This window comes from Pleurodeles waltl, chromosome 4_1, assembly GCF_031143425.1.
Source record: "Pleurodeles waltl isolate 20211129_DDA chromosome 4_1, aPleWal1.hap1.20221129, whole genome shotgun sequence".
NCBI lineage: Eukaryota > Metazoa > Chordata > Amphibia > Caudata > Salamandridae > Pleurodeles > Pleurodeles waltl.
In genome coordinates, this window is record NC_090442.1 from 18,339,628 (window position 1) to 18,364,093 (window position 24,466).

The 24,466-nt window shown below is 47.3% G+C and overlaps 1 pseudogene; it reads left to right on the top strand.

Annotated features, from left to right (window-relative positions):
* The first annotated feature begins 17,390 nt into the window (after window positions 1–17,390).
* Window positions 17,391–24,466, top strand: part of LOC138286916 (zinc finger protein 208-like) — a 255,326-nt pseudogene continuing 248,250 nt past the window's right edge.

A 24,466-nucleotide genomic window follows, 5' to 3' on the forward strand; every position in this document is an offset into this window, starting at 1 on the left:
CATGATTGGCTTGTCATTCATTTCGACCTCAACTTGGGTCATCGTTTTCTCCATGTCATCCCCATGAGTTACCTAGCCTTTGCCACTGGCTCTTGGGAGAATCTTCTTGGGCTTGAGTATCTTCCTCTTAACCGTAGCACCTTTCAGGGCACGGATATTCCTCCTGTTGATATTAGCTTCCAACATATACCCTGCACGTTTTGGATGGATATGGCACTCCCAAATGTCTATAGCTACTAGATTAACTGCAACATGTACCTCTTGGGTCCCCTTCACCCATAGCCAACACACTTGCTATCACAAGTGCAGCTGGTACAGTCCCTTACATGAAGTCCATTTTGTTACCCTTGTAGCAAGTAATCACTGTGAGCTTGGAAGACTTTTCTTGTCCTTGTGTGTCCTGACTTGGAACCCAATTCCCTTTTTTGCCTGTGTCCTCCCTTGGTACTTTGGAATTTGCCCTGGACCTTATCCTCTGGGGTAAAACCTCTGTTGAGAATTCTGCCCTCCTTTTGGTTTAAAGACAGTCTGCTCCAGCCCAGCTAGTAAACCTACTGTGAGTTAACACTGCAAGCTTCTCTGGATCATTAACTGTCATGTCTGACAGGTGTTACCTGTGAGAAAGTAGCCTCTTTCTAGCCTTGTTACCCCCACTTTGGGCCTGTTTGTGAGTGTATGTCAGGGTGTTTTCACTGTATCACTGGTATCCTGCTTGCCAGGGCCCAGTGCTCATAGTGAAAACCCTATGTTTTTAGTATGTTTGTTATGTGTCACTGGGACCCTGCTAGTCAGGACCCCAGTGCTCATAAGGTTGTGACCTATAGGTATGTGTTCCCTGTGTGATGCCTAACTGTCTCACTGAGGCTCTGCTAACCAGAACCTCAGTGGTTATGCTCTCTCTTTACAAATTGTCACTAACAGGCTAGTGACCATTTTTCCAATTTACATTGGCTTACTGGAACACCCTTATAATTCCCTAGTATATGGTACTGAGGTACCCAGGGTATTGGGGTTCCAGGAGATCCCTATGGGCTGCAGCATTTCTTTTGCCACCCATAGGGAGCTCTGACAATTCTTACACAGGCCTGCCACTGCAGCCTGAGTGAAATAACGTCCACGTTATTTCACAGCCATTTTACACTGCACTTAAGTAACTTATAAGTCACCTATATGTCTAACCTTTACCTGGTAAAGGTTGGGTGCTAAGTTACTTAGTGTGAGGGCACCCTGGCTCTAGCCAAGGTGCCCCCACATTGTTCAGAGCCAATTCCATGAACTTTGGGATGTGGGGGGACACCATTACACGCGTGCACTTCATATAGGTCACTACCTATATGTAGCTTCACAATGGTAACTCCGAATATGGCCATGTAACATGTCTATGATCATGGAATTGCCCCCTCTATGCCATCCTGGCAGAGTTGGCACAATCCCATGATCCCAGTGGTCTGTAGCACAGACCCTGGTACTGCCAAACTGCCCTTCCTGGGCTGCTGCTGCTGCCAACCACTCAGACAGGCATCTGCCCTCCTGGGGTCCGGCCAGGATGGCAGAACAATGGACTTCCTCTGAGAGAGGGTGTTACACCCTCCCCCTTTGGAAAATGGTGTGAAGGCAGGGGAGGAGTAGCTCCTCCAGTGTGCTCCAGACCTCTGCCATCTTGGAAACAGAGGTGCTGCTGGCACACTGGACTGCTCTGAGTGGCCAGTGCCACCAGGTGACGTCAGAGACTCCTTGTGATAGGCTCCTTCAGGTGTTGCTAGCCTATCCTCTCTCCTAGGTAGCCAAACCCTCTTTTCTGGCTATTTAGGTTCTCTGTCTCTGGGGAAACTTTAGATAACGAATGCAAGAGCTCAGCCGAGTTCCTCTGCATCTCTCTCTTCACCTTCTGCCAAGGAATCGACTGCTGACCGCGCTGGAAGCCTGCAAACCTGCAACATAGTAGCAAAGACGACTACTGCAACTCTGTAACGCTGATCCTGCCGCCTTCTCGACTGTTTTCCTGGTGGTGCATGCTGTGGGGGTAGTCTGCCTCCTCTCTGCACTAGAAGCTCAGAAGAAATCTCCCGTGGGTCGACGGAATCTTCCCCCTGCAACCGCAGGCACCAAAAAGCTGCATTACCGGTCCCTTGGGTCTCCTCTCAGCACGACGAGCGAGGTCCCTCGAATCCAGCAACTCTGTCCAAGTGACTCCCACAGTCCAGTGACTCCTCAGTCCAAGTTTGGTGGAGGTAAGTCCTTGCCTCACCTCGATAGACTGCATTGCTGGGAACCGCGACTTTTGCAGCTACTCCGGCCCCTGTGCACTTCCGGCGGAAATCCTTCGTGCACAGCCAAGCCGGGGTCCACGGCACTCTAACCTGCATTGCACGACTTTCTAAGTTGGTCTCCGGCGACTCCTTTGTGCAACTTCGGGTGAGCACCATTTCACGCATCCTCGTAGTGCCTGTTCCTGGCACTTCTCCGGGTGCTACCTGCTGCTAAGAGGGCTCCTTGTCTTGCTCGACGTCCCCTCTACCTCCTGGTCCCTCCTGGGCCGCAGCAGCGTCCAAAAACGCTAACCGCACGATTTGCAGCTAGCAAGGCTTGTTGGCGTTCTTTCGGCGGGAAAACACTTCTGCACGACTCTACAAGGCGAGAGGGATCCATCCTCCAAAGGGGAAGTCTCTAGCCCTTTGCATTCCTGCAGAAACCGCAGCTTCTTCAGTCCAGTCGAAGCTTCTTTGCACCCGCAGCTGGTATTTCCTGGGCATCTGCCCATCTCCGACTTGCTTGTGACTTTTGGACTTGGTCCCCTTGTTCCACAGGTACCCCAGATTGGAAATCCAGCGTTGTTGCATTGTTGGTTTGTGTCTTTCCTGCCTTATTCCCCTATCACGACTTCTTTGTCCTTTGGGGAACTTTAGTGCACTTTGCACTCACTTTTCAGGGTCTTGGGGAGGGCTAATTTTTTAACTCTCACTATTTTCTAATAGTCCCAGCGACCCTCTACAAGGTCACATAGGTTTGGGGTCCATTCGTGGTTCACATTCCACTTTTGGAGTATATGGTTTGTGTTGCCCCTATCCCTATGTGTCCCCATTGCATCCTATTGTAACTATACATTGTTTGCACTGTTTTCTAAGACTATACTGCATATTTCTGGTATTGTGTATATATATCTTGTGTATATTTCCTATCCTCTCACTGAGGGTACACTCTGAGATACTTTGGCATATTGTCATAAAAATAAAGTACCTTTATTTTTAGTATAACTGTGTATTGTGTTTTCTTATGATTTTGTGCATATGACACTAAGTGGTTCTGTAGTAGCTTCACACGTCTCCTAGTTCAGCCTAAGCTGCTCTGCTAAGCTACCATTATCTATCAGCCTAAGCTGCTAGACACCCTATACACTATTAAGGGATAACTGGGCCTGGTGCAAGGTGAAAGTACCCCTTGGTACTCACTACAAGCCAGTCCAGCCTCCTACATTACCTAAGCGGGGTAGGGCACTCCTTCTTGAGTCACTCTGTCACCATCTATTGATTAAGGGCATAAAAATTCTCCCCACTCCATCCCTCTCACCCACTCATTTCAGTTAATGAATTTGTTTCATGGAACGCCAGCCACTCACTTGAGTTCCTCTAAGGGTACTGAGCTGGCTTTAGCCCAGACAGTCTGATTAGAGCTTCCTTCATTCACTCATAGTTCACCTGCTCTGCTGCTGGCATTCAGCCAGTGACTGCTGTACCCTCTATTGGCAACTCACTCATTACAGTGCCCCCCTTAGACACACCATTCAAAGCCTGATCCCTACAAGCAATCTCAAAGCTTACAAGCCTTTCCAAAATATCTAGTCCCTGCACATACGTGTGCATAATCTCGTTTGAAGCCTTTGCACAAACATCTTCTGAGATGGAGGTGGAATCTTCTTTCCCAGATGTAGCTGTCTCAGCTGACATTCTGAGCCTTCCTTCTACAAGGCTATCATTTCTCCCTCCAGTTCCCCCTTCTTCCCTCTCCTCATTTCTTTTTTCTTGAATCTATTCCTCATGTTTCTTCTGCCTCCTTTTTTTCTTCTGGAGAGCAGATTGTACATTTTGGGCTCAGTCAGGCTTAACCCAACCTAGATAATAACTCCTTGAGTCGATGACAGGGGTACCCTTGAAATCTGAGGGCAGAGAGAGAATATCTCGAGGAAATCATGGATAGTAGATTTGGGGACACATTTGGCGTGAGTCTGTGGTAGGCCTGTGCTAAGGTCTGACATCAGGTCCCTTCGTCCAGGGGTTCCTGTCAACCACCTTCCTCTAAATCCAACTCAGTTTCTTCCCTATAAACCAGTTTATCTAAGTGGTCCTCTATAAAATCATCCTTGTCTCTAAGAGTCCTCCATCCTCCCACTAAACACATATCCTTCATCCTACCTCTCTGATTTAAGGGCCAGGAATAAAGGTCTATTCCTATGTAACCTGTGTATACTACTGTATTTGCAGGTTGTCAGGTGCTTCGGTTGAACTTAATGTTCTGTTAAGAACAGCTGGAGATGGAACGTTCAGATATTCCACCACTTGTCACCTACTGACAGATTTCAGATTCAGGGGCTAATCAGCAGAAATGGTTTGCTAGGCCTATCTGTGGTGGGTGAGGTCATTTACCAGTGGTGTCCTGGGATACATCCTACTTAGATTGTGAACACTGGGCCAAGTACAACCCTTACCACACTTAACTCTCAGGCCAGTGAGGGTGAGCTGTGACAGGCTTCTTAAGATATATTGTGGTGGGTAGTATTAGGAGGGGCACATAGGGGGTCATTCTGACCCTGGCGGTAATTACCGCCAGGGCAGAGGTTGGCGGTAGCACCGCCAACAGGCTGGCGGTGCACCGCCGGGCATTCTGACCGCGGCGGTACAGCCGCGGCCAGAAGCGGAAAGCCGGCGGTGTGCCGCCGACTTTCCGCTGCCCATGGGAATCCGCCATGGCGACGCAGCTTGCTGCGCCGCCATGGGGATTCTGACACCGCATACCGCCATCCTGTTCCTGGCGGTTCGCCCGCCGGGAACAGGATGGCGGTATGGGGTGCCGTGGGGCCCCTGGGGGCCCCTGCAGTGCCCATGCCAATGGCATGGGCACTGCAGGGGCCCCCGTAAGAGGGCCCCACAAAGAATTTCTGCAACTGCACCCGTCGCACCTTCCCACTCCGCCGGCTCCATTCTGAGCCGGCGTCCTCGTGGGAAGGGTGTTTCCCACTGGGCTGGCGGGCGGACTTTCGGCGGTCACCCGCCAGCCCAGTGGGAAACCCAGAATGACCGCCGCGGTCTTTTGACCGCGGTACGGTCTTTTGACCGCGTTACGGTCTTCTGGCGGTTCCCGCTTGGCGGGTGGCGGTAGCCAAGCTTAGAATCACCCCCATAATGTCCGAAGGAAGTGCTTTGATCTCACAGTAAAACAAACTATTACACAACACAATGAGATAGTAGTACATGGCTGTAATGAGTTGACTCTAATAGTGAAGCACTGCACCCCCTTCTTTAGCTCTGTTCCTCTTCCTGCATGAATTTTCTGTCTCTGCATGTTCCCTTTAGTATACGAAGAAGACAAGGATGAGGCACAGGTGCAGATAACTGGAAGCAGTCTCGCTCAGCAGAAAAGCTTAGTTCAATGTCCTTTACAGCCCTTGGTTAAAAAGTATTAAGCGATGCAGAGGTTTTGCCCAGGAGACTCAATCTCTGCCTCCTTGTGTAGGTTAAGCTCCATGTTTTTCTTCTCTTGGTTCTGTTGCAATTCAGGCTGTATGGCAGGAGTGTGTGTGGGGGCAGGGTGACATCCTCATGTTATCTAACAGGCGTGCTCTTAAAACAAATACACAAACCACCATTTATAAACACCTAAAGATCGGGCATACAACAATGGAGGTTTGCTTTTCTGTGAATTGACATTGGCGCAGGATAGTTTAGAAGGGGACAAATCAAAGTAGAGAAATTAACAACATTTGTCTATATCACCCTCATCACGCAGCGAGGCACCAAACCCTCACCTCTCCATGAGCATCCAGATTGCTGCTACTATTGTTGCTGGATTCTGCTGCTTGCTTAGCTTTAATGCCCCGCTCCTTCATGCTTATCACATGAGCCAGGACCAACTTCCCCTCAGTCAAGGCCCTCACAGCCACAGCTTTGCTAGAGCAATTTCTGCTTCCGCTCTCCTCTCCTCCAGAGCCCTCTTTGCAGCAGCCTCCTCCTTCACTGCTTCTCAGTTGACAGCTGCCTCCTCAAGCCTGAGTTTGGCCAGTTGTAGTATGAATTCCCTTTCTGCTCCCCTGATCTCTAGCTCCTCTGGGGACAGATTGTGGGAAGATATACTGCTGCATTTTCTGGATCTGGCAGGGACCCTCACTCCCATGGGTCCTTCTGTCTCCTCTGGAGCCATGAGCAGGACTGCCATCCTCCCCGCCATCTCCTCCTCCAACTCCTCCATATCCCCCTTGTCCTTTTTCTCCTGCGTTGTAGCTTGTAACTGGCAAGCCTCCTCCCAGGTCCTAAGGTCCTACTAGAGCTCTTGTTTCTTGGAGCTCTTGGTTGCTGGGAGCTTTGTCTCTCCACAGAATCCCTTGAGCTCAGCTACAGCGTAGCTCTCCAGATTGTTGAGCTCAAACTCCATGCTTGTATGCATAGATACCGATACATACCGTCAGGCAAAATGGAAGTGAATTTGGAAAAAGCAAAAGAGGCCAATCAAGAATATCAAAAAATCAAGAAAAAAGGATGAGTCCAGTATCAAATTATTTATATGTGATTTGGCTGCGATTGGCAACATAGCAGATGTGTGGGAATGGATCTCCCAGCCCAGTCATATAATCTGTCAACATCCTCAAGAGCTCGGCATCTGTCACCTGACAATCCGCTGAAGGGAGTACTGGGAGTCCAGATGGGAGCTCTGGACACCCAAAGGTCCCCGTGCAGGGAGAAAACTACCCGTGGCTGAGAGCACCAGGGAGGTTCGGCAGCCAGGGAGGCAGCTGGGGCGACATTGCACACACCCTAGACACAACAACCCAGGGACCTCAAGCAGGGAGTAACAAATGCAGTGACCCCCATTGGACCCAATTTGAAGGGGGTGTAGCGGGCAGCGGAGGGCCCAGCAGTGTTCTGACCTAGGGTAGGTCGGTTCCCCCGCCGCTGCAGCTCCACCTGCCCAGGCTCCTGCCACCTCCGGTGCTCCTTCGGGCTCCCCCCTGTCCAGCCCCTCGTTTTCTCTTCTGTCTTCTGTGCTCTCTTCCTTGTCTAATTTCCTTCGTTTTTCTGCTGCTCTCTCCTTCCAATCTCCTTCGTTTTTCTGCTGTTCTCTCCTTCCAATCTCCTTCATTTTTCTGCTGTCCTCTGTCCTTGTCCAATTTCCTTCGTTTTTCTGCTGTTCTCTCTTTCCAATCACCTTCGTTTTTCTGCTGTCCTCTGTCCTTGTCCAATTTCCTTCGTTTTTCTGCTGTTCTCTCCTTCCAATCTCCTTCGTTTTTCTGCTGTTCTCTCCTTCCAATCACCTTCGTTTTTCTGCTGTCCTCTGTCCTTGTCCAATTTCCTTCGTTTTTCTGCTGTTCTCTCCCTGTCCTTGCTCCTTCGTTTCACCCCCTTCTCCTGTGAATTTTTCCCTTTTTTTTCACTCTTTCCCTTCTTTCTGGGTCCCCCGCCCCCCCCTGCCCCCGCTCCCATTCGTCGCCCTCCCTCCCGCCTCCTGCCCCCAGCTGACCCCTCCTCCCACTCCTCCCCCTCCTTCCCCTCCTCCCCCCCACCTCCCTATTATGCCGGCCGCTGGCGCGTTGAAGGCGCGCCAAAGGCAAGCTGTGCCCGACCGCGCCCAGCGCCAGTACCCCTGGCCCCCAGCGCTCCCAAACCCCGCAAAACTGCTATGAGGCCGCCTCCCTCCACGCACTCAACCCGGGACGTACTACAACCTGCTACCAAGCCAGCCCGAAACGCACTCATGGACCCTTCGCATGTCAAACCTGCAAGCATACCTTCCACCGCGACTGCACCCCGATCACCAGCCCACGCGCCAATAACCACCTCAAGTGCATCCTCATCAACGCACGCTCCGTCCACAAGCACGCCATTGTACTATGGGACCTCCTGGACTCTACTGCACCGGACGTCGCCTTCATCACTGAGACCTGGATGAATGCCTCATCGGCCCCCGACATCGCCATAGCCATCCCCGACGGCTACAAGATCGCCAGGAAAGACCGCACCAACCAAGTCGGAGGAGGAATCGCCATCATATTCAAGAACTCCATCAACGTCACTACCTCCACCGAAGACACCCCCCTCGCCGCCGAACACATGCACTTCCAGATCCACACCGACCCCAGGACCACCCTCAGAGGAACTCTCATCTACAGGCCCCCTGGACCACACGCCCATTTCAGCAAATCCATCACAGACTTCATCTCCCCGCACGCCCTAGCCTCGCCAGACTACATCCTCCTCAGAGACCTGAACTTCCACCTGGAGCAGAACAACGACACCAACACCACCACCCTGCTCGACAACCTCGCAACCTCAGTCTCAAGCAACTGGTGAACACCCCCACCCACATCGCTGGACACACGCTCAACCCCATTTTCTCCACCAGCAGCCACGTATCCTTCAGCCACTCCTCCGAAATACACTGGACCGACCACAGATGTGTCCACTTCACCTTCAGACGCAAGACTCTCCACCTTCGCACACAACCTATCTCACGCAGACCTTGGAACAAAATCTCCACTGAACAGCTACTGTCCACTCTCAACCACAACCAACCTACCATCACCTCCGATGCCAACAACGCAGCCGTCAGCCTCACACAGTGGATCACCAACTGCGCTGACAACCTCGCCCCCCTCAGACGTCTCCCAAGACAGACCAACACCAGGAAACCTCAATGGTTCACAGACGCCCTCAAAGAATCCAAGAAAACCTGCCATACCCTCGAGAAAACCTGGCGCAAAGATCACACCGCAGAAAACATGTCAGCCCTCAAAATCGCCACCCGCGAACACCACCAACTGATCCGCGCCACCAAAAGAGCATCCTTCAAAGAAAGACTGGACAAGAACACCCACAACAGCAAAGAACTCTTCAACATCGTCAAAGAGATCTCCAATCCCAACGACAGCTCCAACTCCATCATGCCCTCACAAGAACTCTGCAACTCCCTCGCTACCTTCTTCCATCGAAAGATCACCGACCTACACAACAGCTTCGGTCCGCAGACCCCGCGACCACCACGGAACCCACAGCCCCAGCCATCACCCTCAACGCCTGGACACCCATCAGCACCGAAGAGACCAAAACTACCATGAATACCATCCACTCCGGTGCCCCCTCGTACCCTTGCCCACATTACATCTTCAACAAAGCCGACGACATCATCGCCCCCTATCTCCAGACTATCATCAACAGCTCGTTTGCATCTGCCACCTTCCCCGAGAGCTGGAAACACGCGGAAGTCAACGCTCTCCTGAAGAAACCCACAGCGGACCCCAGCGACCTGAAGAACTTCCTCCCCATCTTGCTCCTCCCCTTCCCGGCCAAAGTCATTGAGAAGTCCGTCAACAAACAACTGACAAACTTCCTCGAAGACAACAACCTGCTCGACCCCTCCCAATCCGGATTCCGGGCCAACCACAGCACGGAAACCGCCCTCATCGCAGTCACCGACGACATCCGAACTCTGCTGGACAACGGAGAAACAGCCGCCCTCATCCTCCTCGACCTCTCGGCTGCCTTCGACACCGTCTGCCACCGCACCCTAATAACCCACCTCCGCTCCACCGGTATCCAAGGACAGGCCCTGGACTGGATCGCCTCTATTCTCTCTTCGAGCAGCAGTGACCCCCACCCCCTAGCACCTTGAGACCCTCACGGGTGAGTAGCGCGCTGTATAAATATGATTGATTAAAATATGATTGATTCTGTTGCGTCATAATAACCCAAAGTGGCCAGGGCCAGGATCAGCCCCCAGAAAGCCCGAAGCGTTCCCAGAAGAGCTAGTTTCCTGCCTCACTGGGGGATTCAACAACAATAGTGAGGACACCAGGCGCATAGGCCCACACTATTCCTCTTGGATCATAGCGGGGCTGCTCATACTGCCCTGGCCCATAGGACCACACTAAGAGTGGGGTAAGCAGGCCCAGCTACAAAATGGAAGCCCAGTAACTCACTTCTGGGTGCGCCTGCTTAGCCCCCGGTGAGACCTGCATGGCACGGGTCCTCCGAACGTGACACAGAGAGGCGTATAAACACCTTGCTGCACTGAGAGTGACTGAATTTGGCTGCCTTCACACAGGCCACCCACGATTGGATCGGTCGGGGCTGCTTGTGCTGCATTACCCCACAGTAATGAGCCAGGAGCAGGGTAAGTGGGAGCTGCTCACTGGGAGGACCCATATCCCCCTTAGGGGTACAAGCTCGGCCTCACTTCATAAAATATGGTAAAATTAGTTTACACCTGATTGGCATATTTAATTTACTTGTAAGTTCCTAGTAATGTGGAATACCAAATACCTAGGTAAATCAAATGCTGCCAGTGGGAATGCATCACTTATTGTGTTATCAGCTTAAGTAGTCCCTTAAAACGTGTCCCAGGACTGCAATTGCAGCCTGCTGGCAGTTTTAAACTTCCAATTCTACTTGGCAAAATAACCCCCTTGCCAAGCCTTAAACTTCTTTTTTATTGCATGTAAGTGATCCCCAAGGTAGGCCCTAGGCAGCCCACAGGGTAGGGTGCCTCGCAGTTAAAACGTTGGGCATGCACATTTAAGTTTTACATGTCCTGGTGGTGAATAACTCTCAAATTTGTTTATCATACTGTGAGGCCTATCTCTGCTGTAGGATAACATTGGGTTACCTAATTACGTTTAACAAGTGATAAAGTTTGATTGGTAGTGGGTAGGAAAGCCGTGTTTGTTGTCCGAGGAATTGTAATTTAGAATTCCCTTTGATCCTCTTTAATGGTAAATTTGGAATTTCAAGTCATAGTTCTGAAAATGCCTCTTTTAGAAAGTTGGCGTTCTTCTGCCCTAGGCATTTGGTGCCTGCAGCCTGTTCCTGGCTTTTGTATATTCCTCCCAGACAACCACACAATAGAGGGACTAGGTGTCTAGATGGGCCATCTCAGGCAGGACGGGGGGCAGAGTTGTGCACAGCCCCACTTGCAGTTCAAAAGTCTGTGTCCTGCTCTCACACAAAGAACTTCACACTAGCCTATTGTGCCTGCAGATAGACTGGGACCAGGGCAGGGAGGCAGGAAAGGGGAAACCTCCAGAGAAGAAGAACCAGGTTAAAATAAATAACATCAGCTCTTCAGTTCATTTTCTGGACCTCCAGAAGGACTCAGAAGACTACTTTGCTGCACACAGAAGGAATGCTCTGCTGCTTGAAGCCTGCTGTGAGTCCCTAGAGGTCTGCCTTGCTGCTTGTGCCCTGCACTTCCTCTTGAACCCAGGACTTCTAGAGTGACTCCAAGGGCTAGTTAGCTCACCTCCCGATCAAAGCCTCAGAAATAGAAAAGGTCCAACCATGTTCAACCTGCACCTGGACCTAGCCAATGTATGTCCTGACCCTCCAAGTGGTGTCCCTCTAGTCCTGGACCCTTGGATGCGGTGCTGAACATGTCTAGATAGCCCAAATCCAAAACTTGAGACTTAAACATTTTTTAATTAACCAGGGCTCTAAGAACCAAGAGGAGACCTGGGACCTGCCACACATCCTCCTAAAGTGCATCGCCAGTCGGCCTGACTTTGCCCAATCTCTCGCTACGTTCTTCTCTGTAGCAACAAATTCTGTTTAGCTGCTCCTCAAAGAAAGGGTATCTGGACTCAGAGAGCCCTTGTCGTCTACAGCCTGAAGGTTTAACCTGATGAAGATTTTCAAATTCAAAAAAAGAAACTTGGGGCCATGTGTACAGAAAATGAGTAATAGCAATTAGGAAACCACAATTCCTGATGTACAAAATGAAGATGTAAAACATAGCGATTACTACCTGGTTTGCAAATCAAACTACCTTATGAATATTGATGAGGTAGGCTGCAATTTGCAGCCCTTTAGGAATATTGGCCAAGACAGGGAGGGTGGCCTGCTTGGGTCAGCAGACCACGATGTGTGTGATTGCTGTTTAATAAAGCATTTTTTGTTTTTCAAAATACAACCTTTTTTTGCTTAAAGAAAAACAGGATGTGTTTAAAAAGAAAAAAATATACTTTGAAGTTTTATTTTTGAAGAGTAGGCAGTGGTCTCAAGAACCACTACCTGTTCTTGAAAAATATTTTTTCATACATTCTCAAAGGGGAAGGGGCTCCTTGGAGACCCCTTCCCATTTGCAAATGGTTACCCCTACCTTTTAAGTAGTTGCTGAAAAATGAATGTTTTGTGACCATAATTCAGTCACAAAACAATCATACAAAGTTATGCAATTTGGTATTTGGAAAGGACACCCTAAGCACTTCCCTTCCAAATACTGTATCGCTTAATCAAATTGCAATTCTGTAACAAGTTACTGAATCCACATATGGCCTCAAGTCTGAACGTAGGAATCTTCATTGATATTTCGTCCAGCGGCTCCCTGATGACGATTCCTCCTCCTCGGACACTGCTAGCTGCGTTGCCTGGCTGAACATTACATTCTAAGACATTGTTCTTCAAAATTACTTCTAAGCCCAAGGTAAGCGGAGACCGGGCCCAATCCACTTAGTGTGGATTGGGGCCAGACATTGTGGTCGGCCATAACCTTTGACTTCACACTGGAGTAGATGTCTGCAGTTAGCTTTTTGAGATTTTACGCACTAGTTTTCACTTAAAACTTTACAAATTGATAAATCTGATTCTACTGATTGGAAAGTTGTCATTTTGGTCTCAAATAATTTAATAAAATTTACTATATATTTTTAAATTGGTGTAGGATATTTCTCATGTTCTGTTTTCACTTAATTGCTTTTTGTGTGCTGCATACACGCTTTAGACATTGCCTCTAGATTAAGCCTGACTTCTTTTCTGCAAGGCTACCAGAGGGTTAAGCACAGGTTAATTTAGTGACTGTGGTTCACGCTGACAAGGATCGTGGATGTTACTTGAGAAGGGCTTTACCACACTTAACCAACAACCCAATTTGTCACAGCTCCCAAATCCTGGAACAACCTACTGTTACACATCAGAACTGCTACTTCAATTCTTAAGTTGTGCAAGAATCTGAAGGCTTGTCTCTTCAAATAGACCCTTCCCCTGCCCAGGCCAGGCTAGAATTCACCTGCTTCAACGTTAGGATACCCACACTGGTGATAGTGTGCTTTACTAATACACATAACATAACATTACATAAAATTACATACAAATTGCTGTAAACAGGAAAGGTTGCACACATAGCAAGAAGCACATAGCCAGGTATCCAAGCACCAAAGACAAATGACATTACAAAGACACAGGAGGAGAGGAAGGCTAGAAACAACAAAACTGGAACCCTTAAGCCTCCCAGTGGTAAAGGTTCAGAAAATCTGCAGACTGGACGTGGACGTCTGCTTGTTCTCCCTGACTTATCCACTGCCTTTCACACTGTCATTCAGGCTTCTCTAGCCAACATTTTTAAATATCGAATGATCATCAGTGGTGTCATTCTTAACTAGTTCACCTTCTACTTTAAAAATCAATTGCTGCTGGTCGCAGAGTCCATAATGCCCCCTGTGTGTTTCCTTCTCTAGATGGAACCTCTTGTGGTCTTCCTCAGCTGACCAGGGATCCTTGTCCATTACCATGCTGTTGGCAGAGATGCACCTCAAGATCTCTTCTCCCTAGTGTGTTTCTGCGCTCTACAATTTTAGATATTCTTCCATGGTATGTGACAGCCCATCACTTGAAACCCTACCCAGTGAATATTGAGCTCTTGATACTCTGGCCTAAGAAGTCCAACCTACCTGCACAGCTGCAATCAATTCCTGTAACATATTGGTCTGTAAACCAGCTGTTGACAGCAATGCACGATCATTGTGCTTCGTCCTGAATAACAGACTGAATCAACAATATCAATTTAATGCTGTGAGTATGAATGCATGTTACTGCCTGATGTTACTCTGAAACATCAGGCCATTTATACGGTAGAACCAACTTCAAACCCTTGTTTTCTTTAGACTTGATCACATCAACTCCAAGTGACTGCAGGCTTTGCCTCTCTTACCTTATCCTTATTTCATCAGAAGGGATGATAAGGGAGCCCTTCTCCAGCTGCTGCACCACTGTGCAACCTTCTCCAGCTGGTCCACACTGTGCAACCTTCTCCAGCTGCTGCACCACTGTCCATCCTTCTCAAGCTGGTCCACACTGTGCAACCGTCTCCAGCTGCTGCACCACTGTCCATCCTTCTCAAGCTGGTCCACACTGTGCAACCTTCTCCAGCTGGTCCACACTGTGCAACCTTCTCCAGCTGGTCCACACTGTGCAACCTTCTCCAGCTGGTCCACACTGTGCAACCTCCTCCAGCTGGTCCACACTGTGCAACCTTCTCCAGCAGGTCCACACTGTGTAACCTTCTCCAGCAGGTCCACCACTAGGGCAGATCTTGCTGCAGCTGCTTGTTTTATTTCCGGACCACTGCAAGGTAGAAACAAAGAAACAAAAATGTTTTGACCACCACCCTCCTGTGCTGTTAACTCTCAAGAGATGTCTCACTAAAGTGAGAGCACATGTAGAGACAGGTGGAGACAGAGACAGGTAGAGACAGCTTGGAGCACCCACAAAGCCTACACATGGCTGTGTTCATTTATTTGGCATAAAAGTTTAAAATGTATGGTGGGGAAAGAGCAGTCAGTGACTCGTTAATTTCTGACAACTCAACAAGACCCTTGTACTTTAACCAGCTGTGTGACCACCTCCTGTCTGGTAACATTTAAAAAAGGGACTGAAACTCCTTCAGTTCCAAAAGCAGGGAGAATGTGGCCACAAATAATTTCCTTTCTTAGGATTTCAGCTTATGATGCCCAATCCTTCTGTAACTGCACCTTTTGAATTCTTTCAGCAGCATTTGCTCTGACCTCCTGTGTCCTACTCCCTTCTCTGTTCTTAATCGCTGTTGTTTTAGCTTTTATATCCGTTATTGCAGCACCTTAGTTTCCTGCCACTGACTTTGTACAATGAAATCGTTCACTGATTTCTTCCGGTGAATCTTGTTGTTCAGTGATTTGCTCTGTTGTTATCACTCATTTGTAGATTGATATTTGTGTATATATCCTTCATCCACTGACACTCCAGGTGCCTGTTCTACACTTTTTTGTTTCATCTACCTTTATTTTCCTTTGTCTTCTTTAGAAACTGGTTCCAGGCTTGCACTACATAAAGATGCACAAATAGATTTATGGGCTAAAGTATCCTGGACTCTGGGACTCATGGAGCCAAACATAAGTACACTCACTCTTGTGCACCACCTCCTGGAGATGTTTCATGGGTTGAATGTTTAGCATTCGGCTGCTCACTGTGGGTTTGCTGCTTGGAATCTCACGAGTAACCTTTTCCATCTACGATCCTTTCACAGCTCATGGATGCCTTGTTCGATGTGTGCGATCAGCACATTGTCCCCTCCACTGACGTCTAAACTCACCGCCATCTCTTCACAAAGGCGTGAGCTATCAAGCAAGAACAGAACTCTAGGAAGTGAATCTCTTCATTTGACAAACACATCCACCCTTAAAAGGTACTAGGTAATTATACCAAAGCACTCATATAAAGTCCAAACAAAATAAAAGTTCAAAAATAAGTTCTAATACATTGAAGTGTTTGGAACTCGTTTTATGTTCATATTTCTTCTGATGTGCATCATTTCCCTATAATACAGATGAATTGGTGTATTCAAGATCAAAGGCAGTCGACACGTGTTTCACCAATTTTACTTTTTCAGGGCTGAATCTCTGTTACTACTCAGTGGAAATATATGTTCTTCAATGGGATCTTGGAGAATATCCATGAAAGTGATATATCCTGTCCGTATGGTAGGTCTTTAGAAGAATGCGATAATGTTATTTCTTAAAATAGTCCAGAATGTCCTGTTTGTATTGACAGATAGATGCAAGTGGAGTCAAACCACATTAGGTATATGAGCTGTGAGCGATTGGTTGCCGGGGCCGTGATAAGCCTGGCATGTGGAGGGCATGAATGGCTTTTTTGTTTCAGCTGTGGACAAGGGCCTTGAATAGTGCAACAACTGGAACATCCTGAACACAGCTTCATCTAGAAAAGGCAAATTAATACACTTGTATTTCATTAACACACAGACGTCACCAAGAGAGCTTCCATTTCGCTTATTTTTCTCAAGTGGAAAAGAGACATGCACATGGAAAGGTCCACTCATGTCAAATAAAAGTGCAAATTTCTTTCAGTAAATGTGAAATGATGTCAGTGGAGGCTGTCTAGGGCCTACTCATGGCAACATAAGCACATCTGAATTAAGCATTAAATTTGAATTATCAAAAAAACTCCACCATCTGCATGCATAATGTTAAGGCAATGGCATTATGATTAAACCCCTCATTCTCTCTTACAAAAAAAGCCCTGGAAGGAGCTACAGCTTGAAATGCAACAGGATCCCCACACTGTCTACTTTAGGAAGAAGTAAAGAATCTCTTGTCAGGGCCAGAACTAGGCTGTGTAACTTGCACTAGCTTTAGGGAGATGAATGAATATTAGATAGAAAGTAGACCTCAGATCACAATAATGCTCCAATCTTCCAGGTTTGAAGAAACCAGAAATGCTTGAATCAACCACAGGAGTTCTGTGGAAAGTGGCGAATATAACTTAACAAATTGCCAGGTTAGACAGGAGTTTCTGATCCTGATCCAATGTGAAGAGGAACGGATTGTGAAGAAGAGTGTTAATGGCGTTACTGTTGCTATATACTCCCTGAAGAGTTACCTTTGTTATATACTCCCTGAAAAGTTACCTTTGTCATATAATTTCTGAAAGAGAAGGAACAACAGCTGTTAGGGAACAGGACTCCATGCGATGTTTAGTGAAGGGTTTGCTAATGCGCTGCTCTGTCTCTGTATAACTAGCTCACGGGTGGGTTCCATTGTGTTTCTAGCACACACGTGTGTCAATGTGCACTTTGCCTTGTAGCATGCAGTTCTTTTACAATGTGTTTGTCTCCATTGAATTGGTGCACATGCACCTTGCATTTGAAAGTATTACTCAATAAAGCATGTTTTGAGTTATTAATTAGTTTGTACATGACTCAAAAGAGAGAACATAAATCAATTAAAAAGCCAGTGTTGAAGAATTACAGTTACGCGTCCTTATGCACCAGTCTGCGAAGAGCTTCTTGGTTAATGAAGTGCGTCTCTCTTTCCATGACCTGTTTTTGCTAACGCTGTAACTAGTATCTGGGTACCACGCAAGCACCATTTCTTTACTATGTTACTCTGTGGACACTGATAAATCACCTCCTTTTCAGAAGTAAATAAGATGTGATGTGATCAACAGAACACTTAGTTAAATATCTGTGTATGGTGAAATATCCCTGGTAAGTTTCAAAGATGGCAAAGAAGAGATGTTTTTTTACAACCAGTTAAATATTGTATATTCACATTCCATAACGGTTCCTTTTAGTGATTTTAAATCTCTTTACATCCAACAGGAAACAAACCTTGGATGCATAGAATAATTATGAATAATGAAGACAGCACTGCAAACCTGCAAAACATGGTCATAAATAAGGAGCTTCAGTAAACAAGAAAACATCAGTGCAGTCAGGGACAGGCGAACCTGAACATTAAGTGAGGGATCCATGAAGAAGCAGTCAAGGCCAATTCAATCACTGTAAGAGTCTCCGATGTGGGCCTCCACGCCACAAGACTAAGAAATGAAATTAGGTCAACAACACTGACGAACCACCTCCTTTTTAAACAAGTGTCCATCACCAGCTTTGATCTTGGGATCGGTATGATGTGGTTACAGAAGTGCTCTGCTCCCTAAAATGATAACAAACCATCTTGTGCTGTAAGTGTATTGCACACTCTTTCGGGCCAAACCACAGCAACGAGAGGAAAGCACAACAGAGTGGAGCCAGACAACTGAAGTGTAAAGAAAAGAGGGGTTCTGTAATCCAAAATACAAAGTGCTGTTCCAGTTTCCACCAACCAGAAGGAGAATGTATCTTTACCTGCTGTTTTGTAAAACCATTATCCAATCTAAAGGCACAATCGACCATTGACCTTAATTGTTAAATCCGAAACGAAGCGTCCCAAATACCACTCTCACACAGGGAATGTGAGAATAACAATTACTTAATCAACCATGTTGGCTGGTCAGGAAGCCCAGACAAGGGATGTAAACAAATATATACCCAATCCAGAGACACAAACCAAGAAAGAAGTATCAGACACACGCAGCAAGAGCTTTAGTTTGTCATCATTATCAAAGCACCATCGGCAAACGCACACAGGTGAAAAACCATTCACATGCACTGAATGTGCGAAGAGCTTTAGTCGACTATCATCTCTACAATGTCATCTGCGAACACACACTGGGGAAAAACCATACCACTGCAATAAATGTGAAAGTAGTTTCAGTCACCCGTCAACACTAATGAATCATCAGCGAACACACACAGGGGAAAAAACTTTCAAATGTAGCGAATGTGTGAAGAGCTATAGTTCTTTACCAAGCCTAAAACAACATCAGCGAATGCACACAGGGGGAAAACCTTACCATTGCAGTGAATGTGGAAGTAGCTTTAGTAAATCTTCAGCACTGCGTAATCATCAGCGAACGCACACAGGGGAAAAACCTTACCATTGCAGTGAATGTTGGAAGAGCTTCAGTTTATTATCAAATCTAAAGCAGCATAAGCGAACACACACTGGGGAAAAAATGTTCAAATGTAGCGAATGTGTGAAGAGCTATAGTTCTTTACCAAGCCTAAAACAACATCAGCGAATGCACACAGGGGAAAAATCTTACCATTGCAGTGAATGTGGAAGTAGCTTTAGTAAATCTTCAGCACTGCGGAATCATCAGCGAACGCACACAGGGGAAAAACCTTACCATTGCAGTGAATGTTGGAAGAGCTTCAGTTTATTATCAAATCTAAAGCAGCATAAGCGAACACACACTGGGGAAAAACCATACCATTGCAGTGAATGTGAAAGTAGTTTTAGTAATTCTTCGACATTAAGGACTCATCAGCGAACACATACAGGGGAAAAACTTTTCAAGTGCAGTGAATGTGTGAAGAGCTTTAGCCAGTTATCACACCTACAGAGTCATCAGCGAACACACACAGGGGAAAAACCATACCACTGCAATACATGTGAAAGTAGTTTTAGTCGCCGGTCGTCATTAATTATTCATCAGCGAACACACACAGGGGAAAAACCATACCACTGCAATAAATGTGAAAGTAGTTTTAGTCAACGGTTGACATTAAGGATTCATCAGCGAACGCACACAGGGGAAAAGCCTTTCAGCTGCAGTGAATGTGTGAAGAGCTTCAGCCAGTTATCACACCTACAGAGTCATCAGCGAACACACACAGGGGAAAAACCGTACCACTGCAATACATGTGAAAGTAGTTTTAGTCGCCGGTCGACATTAAGGATTCATCAGCGAACACACACAGGGGAAAAACCATACCACTGCAATAAATGCAAAAGTAGTTTTAGTCACCGGTCGACATTAAGGATTCATCAGCGAACACACACAGGGGAAAAGCCTTTGAGCTGCAGTGAATGTGTGAAGAGCTTTAGCTAGTTATCACACCTCCAAGTACATCAGCGAACACACACCGGAAAAAAGCCATATGATTGCAGTGAATGTGGAAGTATTTTTAGTGACTCTTCGACATTAAGGAATCATCAGCAAACACACACAGGGGAAAAGCCATTCAAATGTAGTCAATGTGTGAAGAGCTTTAGACGGTTATCATACCTCCAAGCCCATCAGCGAACACACACTGAGGAAAAACATTAAAGTGCAGTAAATGTATAAAGAACTTTTAAAAGTTATTGTAACTCCAAAGACATCAGCAAACACACACAGGGAAGAAACCATACTGTTTCAATGATTGTATAAGTAGCTTTAGTGAGTCTTCAAGTGAAGGAGTCCTCAGCGAACACACAGAGGGGAAAAGCCAATAAAGTGTAGTGGATGTGTGAAGAACTCTTGCCAACTGGCAATACTGCAGTGCCACAAGCAAAAACATACCTAATTTAACACACTCAGGAATAATCTTACCGATGCAGCAAATTTGTAAAGAACATAAGACTATTAACAATATTACTGACCCAGCTGTGGACGTAGATAGAAGCAAAATTCAGTAGTTATTGTGAGAACAATGAATTATAGAAAATGATAGAATTACAATTATGTAGGACATTAAAATATGAAATGATAAAAAGTAAATGTTAGAAGGCTCAACAAGCAGGAAAGAAGAAAAACACAGATATTTGTAGAAGTACAAAAGTATCTATGCCCTGCGATTGCACATTCCTGTACACATAGCAAAAAACATGCTCTGTCAAGAAACACTTTTTGAGACGAGCACACTGAGGACTAGTTTATTCTGTTGGATTTGTAGAGCACATGGCTACCTGAAGACTTCCCAGTGCTTAGAAAAACCAACATAACCCACATCGTTTCTGCATCCAGATCAGGAGAACGGCTAGTTCATGAACAGCCAGGTTTTCAGAGATTTTCTAAAAGTGGGTTCTATATCCATTTGGCACAGTCTGCTCGGCAAGGAGTTCCATAACTTGGGGGCCAGATGCACAAACGAGCGGCCTCCCTAACTTCCTGTAAAAGAAAAGAAACGTTTGTTTCTGTTTGTGAAAAAGAGTTACAAAGAAAAACATCAATGTACACCTGATCACTCTACCTGTAAAAGCCACATTATGAACAGTGCTTGTGCTAACAAGTGTATTTTCAGCAAACTTGAGGACTTCGGGCCAGATGTTTCAAAGGTTTTTACCCATTCTGTGTCTATGGGAAAAAGTGATCGTACATATGGCCCTTAGTGATAAAACACATAAAATTCAACACACCCAACCCCATACTCGTTGACTCTTGTCTTCATGTCACCCCGCTCCTGCTGCTCAGCACCTCAAGGCTGCTGACTAGCTCTCAGACCCCAAGGCCGCCTGTTCAGTCCCCACGGTCCACCCACTCCACGGCTTCTGGTATTTGGCACCAATAAGCGTTCTGCTTTTGTTATTACAGTTTAGTAATTGGTAAATTTAGCTTCTGTAGTCTATTTCTGTTTCTCTTGACATTATTGTTTAGTGATGTGATTTTCCTTCTGTTCTTTGTTTAGTTGTTTGATTTTCCAGTCATTTTCTGTTTAGAAGTTTGACTTTTGTTCTGTTTGTTATGCTCATGCCCACTGCTGTCCTGCCTCCCTCTCAGCCCCTCCCACCTCACAGGACTACTAATGGAGGCGCTGCACAATAGCGCAGTAGGCACACTCAGCAGACTTACCACTGGCATGCCAAAGGTGCTCCAAAGACAAGCCTTTCTGCACCCCTCTGTGCCTGGACCACACCTAGTGCCAGGAACCCTGTCCCGTCGCACTTTCACAGATACTCCTCCACAGAGCTCCATGTCCTGAACCCTAGATGTATCTTTCACCTGCACTCACTGCTGCTACTCCTCCACCCCAGGACAAACCATTATCACAGCCAGGCCACCCCCACCGACAGGGACCCCCCCAGAACAATTAACATGCCTCCTTCTCAGCACCATATCTCTCCGCAAGCGTGCATGCTGAACTTGGGGAAACCATTTCCAACCTCGCCCCTACATAACCGTCATTACAGAGTCCTGGCTTACCCCCAACATCAGCCCCTGACATCTCCACGGGAATACCCACCGGATACCAACTGAAACACCGCAACCACACCAACAGACGGGGCGGCAACATTGCAATCATACATAAAGAATCAATTAACTGCACCACCACCAACGGCAACACCACACATGAATTTCCAGATCTGCATGTGCGAAAATACCACCATCAAAGGCACCCTCGCGTACAGGCCACCTGGACCCAAAGCTGGCCTCGGCGATGCCATCACAGAATTCATCTCCCCACTCGTCATTGAATCCGAACACTACATCTTCTTGGGAGACCTCAACTTTCACCTGGACGAATCCTTCGACCCCAACTCCACCGATCTCCTAGAAAGACTAGACAACATCAGCCTCAAGCAGCTGGTTACAGACCCCATTCACAAAGCCGGACACATGCTGGAACCCATTTTCACATCCTGCAACAGAATAATACAGCCACACCTCAGATTTCATCTGGTTGGACGACTTCATAGTTCACTTCACCTTCTCTGGTCCCCCACACCACCTCAACCATACCATTGCCCCTTTTCGCAGCTGGACCAAAATTACCCAGCAACACTGGACCAACGCCCACAGCACAACACAACCAAATGTCACCAACAGCCTTAATCAGGCAGTACCGAATTTCAACAGCTGGATCACACATACCGCAAACAAAGTTGCTCCAACAAAACCACCCAAACCCCACGGACCCATCAAACATGCCAGCTGGTACACCCCAGAACTCAGGGCAGCCAAACACAGGGGCAAACACCTGGAAAGAAGATGGCACACGAGCAAGGAACTCACCGACTGAGATGCCTTCACAACTGCCCTAAACAACTACCACCGCCTAATCAAAACCATTAAAAAGGAGGCCCTAACCCGCCACCTCGAAACAGTACTAACCACACTCTTCTCCATCATCAGAGAGTTTATGTGCCCGTTGGCCACTGAAAAATCCATCCCCTTCTCGCAGGAACTCGTCATCGCCATAGCCAACCAATTCAACAACTACATTCACACCATCTATAAAAACTTCGATCCCCAACCCTCTGACCTCCTCCTTATTCCAATGACCACCACCGCCACCCACCCCCTCACCACCTGGAAGCAACCCACCACACAAACACAACTCCTCTCATGAACTCCATCCACTCCGAAGCACCCACCGACCCCTGACCCACACCGACTTTTCAACCTCAGAAGGGGCAAGATCAGCCACCAACTCGCCACAATCATTAATGCCTTTTCTAGCTAAAGCCACCTTTCCTGAAGCATGGAAACACACCAAGATCAGACCCCTCTTCAAGAAACCCTTTGCAGACCCCAGCAAGCTCTACAACTACCGCCCAATATCTCTGCTCCCTTTTCCTGCCAAAACCCTGGAAAAGGCCATCAACCTCCAACTCACAGAGCACCTGGATAGAAACAGCATACTGGACCCATCCCAATCAGGCTTCAGAGCCAACCACAGCACCAAGACAGCCCTTGTCACTACAACAGATGACATCCGCAGATGATTTGACAGAGGAGAATCAGCCCTTCTGATCCTGCTGGTACTTTCCGCAGCCTACGACACCCTCTCACACCACAGACTCATCCACCGACTACGCAAGATAGGAAGCACAGGTGACGTACTCAGATTGATGGCGTCCTTCCTCACAGGGCGCACCCAGAGAGTCTGTCTCCCCCACTTCACCTCTCAAACCAAGCCCACCATCTGCGGTGTACTGCAAGGCTCATCCCCCAGCTCAGCCCTCTTCAGTATCTACATGGCACCTCTTGTTGACATAGTCAGATCACACAACATCAATATCATCTCATACACCGATGACGCTCAGCTTGTCCTCTTGCTTTCAACAGGCCCCACCAGAGCAAAAAACAACTTCCACAACTGCATTAAGAACTTATCTACCTGGATGAGGGTCAACTGCTTGAATCTCAACACGGACAACACAAGTTCTGATCTTCGGCAGACACTAGTCCCTCTGGACTGGCTCTTGGTGACCATGGGAACTCGGACCCACCCCCACTCTTAAGGACCATGCACGCAACCTAAGCATCGTCCTCAACAGTGAGCTGTCCATGAGACGTCAGGTCAACACCATCTCCTCAGCCTGCTCGCACACTCTACATGCTCTGCAAAGTCGTGAAAAGGCTCCTCGTCTGCACCAGAAAGACAGTGACCCAGGCCCTCATCACTATCTGACTAGACTACGGCAATTCAGTCTGGGATGTTTTATTTTTCTAATCAACTGCTTTTCTATGAAAGTGTTGCTATCATTTCCCTTGTATGATATTTGATGTGTATCTCTGCCCAAGGCTGTACATGATGACCATGGTATTGCCTTCACAAGAGTACGCAGCCAATCTTGACACCTAGGCACATGATCACGTCAGGCCTGTTTCTCAGAACACAACACGTTTTGTTATTAAAAAGTTATAAAAATATCATGCAGGCCAAAGAAGGGTAGAGAGGTCATTCCAGCCAGAGGAGCCATCCTTTGCTGTGTGCCACTTCATTGCATTTTTGCTGACCTCAGTCCTGTCTCTACAGCCAGCCAAGGAGGTGACAGGCAGGCCCCTGCTTCTCAGGTATGGGGGTGGGTTCCTTCTGCGGACAGAGAAGGGCTACCACTGCTCTCACTAGA